We start from the raw sequence: 7,578 nt of genomic DNA, 5'->3' as shown, positions 1-7,578 counted from the left end.
AACAACGACAAGTGTTGGAAAATTCTTATTCAAGGTGGCTTATTTTCAAGATTAGACTGGTATACACCTTTTTTCATACGTCTTGGGCTGAAGCATCTTCATTTATACTCGTTTCATATGTTCATATGACCTTAGCGTGTGTATATATAATCCATAGTTTTTTAGTACTAACCGGTTAGTATGGCAATAAATATTAATCAGTCATGTGAAAACAAAATTATTGTGTTTTTCCAGTCTCAATTCAATCTAACTTAATCACCGCAATTTCAAATGTCTTCAAATTGATAACAATATTAAAGACAATGATAAAATTGACATAAACAAAATCGTTTCGCCCAAAATTAAAATTGAGGCAAAATAGTTTGACCAAAAATGCATATTTTTTAACCGGATAATATTAGGGAGATTAAATTTGCAAACCAAATGATGTGGTGGTTGATGATTAGATTATTACTTAAGCGCTGATTAACGTGCTTATTTCTTATTGGTGACACATCATTTCATTTAAAATTTTGATCTCCCTCACATTACCCTTTTTAATCTCTTCTCATTGTTGGAGATGATACTACCAATCAAGTCCTTTGATACTCAGTGAAATCATATAAAACTCTAACTTGTGGAAGTGACATAATTTAGGCTTAGATGCATATACGGCCCCTTACATAGTTGAAAATAAAGGGTTTAGGGTAGATTTATTCTCTAGAATCACACAATTCTCAAATACTAATTCAATAATTTATTCTTCTCCATAAGGAGGTATTTATAAGATTACAAAGGAGCAATACTAGGAAATAAATCAAAACAATCATTTATCTACCAGACAAGGAAACCTAGACCAAATCATATCAAAACCCTAATTAAATCATATAAAATCACTGATTAAATCAAATCCTAACTAATTAAATTATATAAAATCACTAATTAAATGAAATCCTAAATACTTTCCTTTTTATTTTCCAACATACATAACATAATTTAAGCCCCATTTGATCTCTAATATTTGATTTAAGGTATACTTAAAGTAGATGATAACTATTTTATCATTTTAAAAAAAGATTGGAACATGATTCTAAAAATTGCTAGGCAGAAGATGGGCTGCGAGGAGGGCATGCGCCTCCACAATTGTTTAATTTAATTTAATTTATTATTTACTATATAAATAAGTGTCTACTTATACTTAATGGGTATGTTTTTAGAAGTTTTGGTGCAGCTAGATTTGTGATTCAAAATGAGCTTGGTTGCCCTATTATTGTTGGTGCTAGGAATTTTGGAGAATATACATTTTTTGTGGTTGAGGCGTTAGCGTTACAGTATGCTCTCAAGTTTGTAAAATTAAAGGGATTTCTGAAGATGAGTGTGGAGGTAGATTCCAATTGCACACGCCGGTTGATCCTTGAAGGGAAGCCACAGATGTAGCAACTCGACACATCCATCTTCTGACCTCGTCCCGTTCAAAACCTCTTCTGAAGAATCAAGGTTCGAATCAGGCAATGTTTTCATCAATATCTCTAGAAGATGAGTTGCCATATGATCTCCAAACCTCTCTCCACTGTCTACTTCTGCTACTTCTTTCAAATGGGTAAACTCTGAACATCTGCAGGCATTCTAGATGTGCTGCTTCCACCGTGTTTCTTCTGTGCATTCCTCATCTCTTCTTCGGTGTCATACCTTGATCGCTGCAAAATGAGTTTCAAAACCATAATATACCAATGACTAAGAGGACAAAAATCTCTGATAACTCAATTAAGAAAGATGATAACAAGAACAAAAAGTTCTAATCCTTTTTTTTTTTTTTTTTGGATAAGGTGCTGCCAAAAAACTTGTTTATCTGAGAGATAAATAAAGAACTATTGCCAAGGTGTGTTCAGACCTTGGTAGGGTCTGAAAGTACCGCATATGCCTCCCCAACCCATCATCACCATTATCGCTCTTTGAAAACAACTGACCAGCCTATAAAAGAACATGTTAAACGGTGAATAGCAGTTAGCAAGCAACAAATCAGAAAATATTACATACCTTGTCAGGATGATGTCTCAGTCAGCTTTCCGATAGGCCTTCTTGATTTCTGATGCTGAAACAGATGGTTCGACTCCCCTACCATTATAACCGAAAAAACTTAAAAGTGAAAGTTTCAATCAATTTTACTCCGAACTAAACTGCCTTAAAAACTACAAATTTCTTTCTGGTAGAATCATAAAAAGCATGCAAGTATGTCTCAGATTGCATGGATTCTTCATACATCCAACCATTCAGAGCATGGAGCATTAACAAAGAGCTTGTTGTAAATAATTAATTATTTATATTAGTTAATGGAATTATCAGAAAGCAGCTTCACTGTTAAGCATGATAATCTCGGTCTATCGTTTCATGACAGTCACAAATTCGAGATCAAGTCTCTAGACAGTGTTCTCCCTGCTTCTGGCATAGGCTTTCCCATGAACTTCGCCATAAAGCCAGCTTTTTAACTTTTCATTTTTTAAAATTGCTTAAACTACCCTCTGAAGAAGTTTTTGATGCTTGGCCATTAAAACGACAGAGGAATACTTTAACTAATGTGAACAAGATGGACGTCAATGAAGCACCCATAATTTAAACAATTTCTTTCCTCAGCTTCAACAGCTACAGTTAATTACTCAGTGCACCCACATGAATGTATAACTACTCAACCTCAACAAAAGATTTTACTGTATAGTCTAGCAGTGATCATGTAAACGCCCGAAAGAGGGGCCAGTTTGCAACCATATGCCAGAAACAAATATAGGCAGATACACTCACAGAATAAGGTACATATCCAAGGGGATGTCCTTCTGTCTTCTTCTATTTCAGAAAGACGAAGACGAGCTTGTCTCATGTCACTTGTGCTGCTAATGGATCTGTCAGATGTTCCACACAGATTGGTTTTTTCCTCTACCTGCTTAGTGAGAATAGATACAAGTCTCTGAAGATCCTTAGCAGCTTGTCCATAATCTCTGATCATCTCACATAATGTGGCTCGTCTAGAAATAGCCTGCATGGGAACACCGACATAACATACTAGAGGACCCAATCAAAGAAAATAAGTGTTCTAGAATGCAATTTGCCACCGGAAAAGCAACTATATATATATAGGAATGACAACTCCATTGTATTAGTGTAAACCTTCTTCCATCCCCAACAAAAACAACCCATAGACTTCAAATATTAAACACCCGTAACTATTGTATATCCTTATAAAAAATTAATCACCGAGGAGCATTTCCGTGGTCAAATCCAGTTTGAATTTGGTAAATATTGTCTGTGAAGCACGGTTAGGGTGTGTTCTATACATCTACACAATGTTGATTGGAGATAGGAAACTGATATTCAAACTAAAGTATAACCTAACCCAATACAAGAGGAAACCTGAGCAACGCACACCAGATTTCTGAAGTCTATAAAGATGTAACAATGGAGAAGCTACACTTAGAGATTGATGTTTACACAGACCAGTAGATATGGGAGAACTTATTAATTAGAAATTAAACTCTATAATGGATGTCCAAAATGGTGTCAAAACCGTACTGATTGAAAATTTTCTTCATTTCAATCTTTTTTCCTAAGAAGATCTTCAAGTGGAGCTATATAGATATCTTAAATTCTCAAGGATTAACTAAAACTCTTGTATCAAAATTTGACCACAAATTTGAGATTCAGGATACAGGAATCTGAAATTAAAACGTGATATTCTTGGAAATTTAGATGTTTTTGCATTGCAAATTGAAATAGAAAATAACGAAATGTTATAAGATTTCCCTGAAAATTAATGAGGATCCATTTACTGCATGTCCACGGGAAAAAACAGAACAAACACATAAAAATAGGTGGAAGGCTGCATCACTAAGAAAATATAAATTGATTAGAGGTGCTAATACACTTACAGAAAGTTTGGTACATTGGATGGCTTGTCTTGGACTAACTGTAGGGATTGGCTTGGATTAGTTTGGCTTAGGTTGGCCTAAAATAAGCCCACGTATAAAAGTTACAATCCAGTCCTAGTCTGGTCAATCAAACACCCCCTTAATGACTAAGTGTATGTCTGATATCAGTCAAACAGAAATAAAACCAGACCCTCCTTTTACCAATGAAAAAACTAATCAATAAGTAAAATCATGAGCAATGCCATATCAAAGGGTCGTTAGGAAACTTCAGCTTTGAGCAAACCTTTAGATAATTTCCATCAAGAGCTATAGGTAGACTGCAATCAGCAATAGCATCAGTAATCTGGCCCAATGCTTTGTATGCAGCAGCACAATTGCAGAAACAAACAGCTGTAAACAGATGTGATTCAACATTGCAGGACAAAGCAGTAGTATAATGCTCAACAGCTTCAGTATGTCTTCCACCCTGAAATGCCTCATTCCCAGCAGCCTGTGATGAACAATAGCAAAAGGAAAATCACTAAATAGCATGTATATGCAGTAGAGCATTTCATACCATCCAATTAAACAGTTAATGATGAACAAATTGAGGGAGCTGTTATTGGTACTCCAAAAAAACGTTATAAGTGCAATTTCTCATTTTTTATAAGGTAGGAGTAAAGGTTGACCTTTGTGGAGTGTCAATAACACTTCCCAAAATTAAATGCATCAAACATTGGAAAAACAATAACCAAATTCATGAACACAACGTACAATTAAGAATTTATAACAGCTTTAAAAATTTTAAGAAGAAATGCAATGAGGGATCAAAGCGCCTCCTCACCTTCACAAGCCTTGGCCTCGAAATTTGACCGTTTGCTTCGTGCTGCTCATGGGGATGCACCAGAGCTATGCTTTCCAGCAACGCCGGCGAATGTCAACGCCGGAGTCATCAAATCAGACGGTTGGGGATTGATTGATTGAGAGCGTGATGCTTGATCAAATCCTGGTTTCTTTTGCGATTGTGTGATGGTTCGGATTTGGGTTTTAGAAGTTGGAAGGAAGGGGAAAGCAAAAGGAAGTTATTTTCAGAAGGGTCACGGATCACAATAGGGCAGGTTGTATCAATGATCCTCTCATGCCACTTTCAAAAAAGTTCACTTTTGTTTTCATTTTTCTCTTTTATTTTACTTTATTTCGTTTTCATTTCTTCTTTTTTAGTTTCCTTTTTTTAACTTTTTTTTTCACGTAATGTTTTAATTAAAATTATAAGTTAAACCAAAATTGTTATTTAGTTCGGTTTGATTTTTGCAATTTGTAAAGGGAAAATGACACACCCGACCTAAATCGAGGCATGCTGGCCGTCACGTGAAGGTAACGTCGCCATGTGCACAGTGCGGAAGCAATAATGATATACAGAAATGCAAATAAATAAAACCAAACCAACTAGAGCTCTAGATAAGGTAAGGTGCAAGACGAGAATAAGTGTGACCACACATAACCAGAGCATAAGTAGCCTAAATGCAGTTCAGTAAGACGAATACTAATTATATAGTACCAAAGATGGTCCAACACTAGTGATAATCTGTCAGAGTTGCCGTGAATTCCTCGTGAGCCACCAACAAGCACTCCTACCTAAAACCTAGAAGGGCGCAAAACAGAAAGTGTGAGAGAGCAAAAACAAATCTTTCAAAACCAATTCATTTATCAAAAGTTCTAACCTCTCGCCGTAAAACCTGTATAAATTCCTAGAAAATATAATATATAGACCTATCTCAAAACTATGCTCAAAATAGTGAAAATCATAGTATACCATGCCATATATCTCAAAGTAACAAAATAAGTAACTCAGGTGAAATAATATCATGAAATATAACATATCAGCCGGATCCACCTAAAATGGCATGTACGGCTGAATCTATAGCTCAACAAGTATGCCTACACACAAGTCAGAATCACCTAATGTGGTCTATACGACATGACTGAGTGTAAATAAACACGCTCTAATGCTACGATCATGTGAAGACTGTGCGAATAATCACGGGCCACTTACAAGTCGGAACCACCTATAGTGGTTTGTACGACAGGACTATGCACCTAACTTGGATCCAAGGTGAGTGTATGGTGCAGGAGGTGAACATCACGTGAAGGACTGTGCCCTAACCACGGGCGGGAGCACTAACACCGGGGTGCAGGTTTATGAGCTCTCAACACATCTCTCAGGATCATCAATTCACGATAACAATCTACAACTCACCTGATACTTATCCACCGCGTCAAATCACATATGTATATACCATACAATTTCATAGTCCAAGTATAAATCAATAAGCATGGCATTTCAAAATATAATTTCATTTAAACATATTTTCTGGGAAAAATACCAAGTATATAAGTATATACTGAAAACCAAAAGCCCACTCACTGATATGTGGAAAGGTCGTAACCCCCGAGCCTAGCTTGACTGCGCTCGTCCTCAGGATAGGTCTTACTTATATGCGAAACAACTATATAAACGTTATTTAAAGCACATAACCAAAACTAGGTAATAACTTCTCATACATTGCTCAATTGGGGTGTTTGAATATACCAACGTGATCTACTCAACCCCACGAACATCCCCATATTTTTAGAAAATTTTTCCGACGTCCCACGTGCAAGCACATGCCTGGCACACTGACGGATTCCTTAACAGCGTTAGGGAATATTCCGTTAAATAAAAGTATATGCCGTTAAAGATACCTGACGCCGTTAGAATATTCCATCAAAGTTGACGGAATATTCGCCTTCTTCTCCGGCGAGGCATCGGATTCCGTCGCCGTCGCCGTCGCCATCTGTGTCGCCAAAAACTGGAAAAACTTTAAAGCTTCATATCTCTTCCATTTCTCAACCAAATTCAATGAAATTTTCACCAAAATGAAGCTTACAATGAGTAGAACACATTCTTACCACTTTGGAGACCTAAAACCAATGAAAAGTGGTCGGAAAATCCTTCGACCGAATGTTCAAACCTACAACTCGATAAACCCAAGTGTTCTAACATCAAAACTACTCCAAAATCGATCCACCGTGCTAGAAAAGCAAGAATAATACCTTCTTAGGTCTCAAAACCACTTAAAACCTTCGCGATCACGTCGGAGGAAAATCACCCCTCACCGAAGTTCGGGAAATTCAAGTTCTACAAGCTCTCACAACCAAATAAGAATATGAATCGACTCCTGGGCTTGCAAGGAACATGAAAACCCCCTTCATAGTCTCAATCTGTGCCTACAAAGGTTGGTTTGAAATATGTCCGTATAATTGTACGGAAATGGAAAGAGGTCTGAGAGGGAGGAGAGAGAGAGAGTCAACGGGAGTTTGTGTATGGGTGTGTGTGGTCCTAGTTGAGTCACCAACCAAAAACAAACAAAATCCTAAGTTCTAATTGGGTCCAATTAGCTAGGAAAGAAATTAATTGGTCACTTTCCTTAGCCCACTAATACAAAACACAATCCAACGCTCAAGGGCAAAATGGTCATTTCACGCTATCGACGATAAAATAATATACACATTCGGGACGGGCTATCACATAAAATGTGGAAAATTTTATTTGAACTCATATAACTTCTTTCTACACCTAACTTATACTTTAAATATGAAATATCTTTACTATCCTATTGCATAATTATCATTAAGTATAAGATGAAATTAACAATAAAAATAA

The 7,578-nt window shown here is 36.5% G+C and overlaps 1 pseudogene; it reads right to left on the bottom strand.

Moving 5' to 3' along the window:
- Positions 1-1,122: 1,122 nt before the first annotated feature.
- On the bottom strand, positions 1,123-6,709 carry LOC126590326 (uncharacterized; annotated as a pseudogene).
- Positions 6,710-7,578: the final 869 nt, after the last annotated feature.

Source organism: Malus sylvestris, chromosome 11, assembly GCF_916048215.2.
Source record: "Malus sylvestris chromosome 11, drMalSylv7.2, whole genome shotgun sequence".
NCBI classification, from domain to species: Eukaryota; Viridiplantae; Streptophyta; class Magnoliopsida; order Rosales; family Rosaceae; genus Malus; species Malus sylvestris.
The sequence above is the reverse complement of the archived record's forward strand: the minus strand, read 5'-3'. Positions and strand labels throughout refer to the sequence as shown.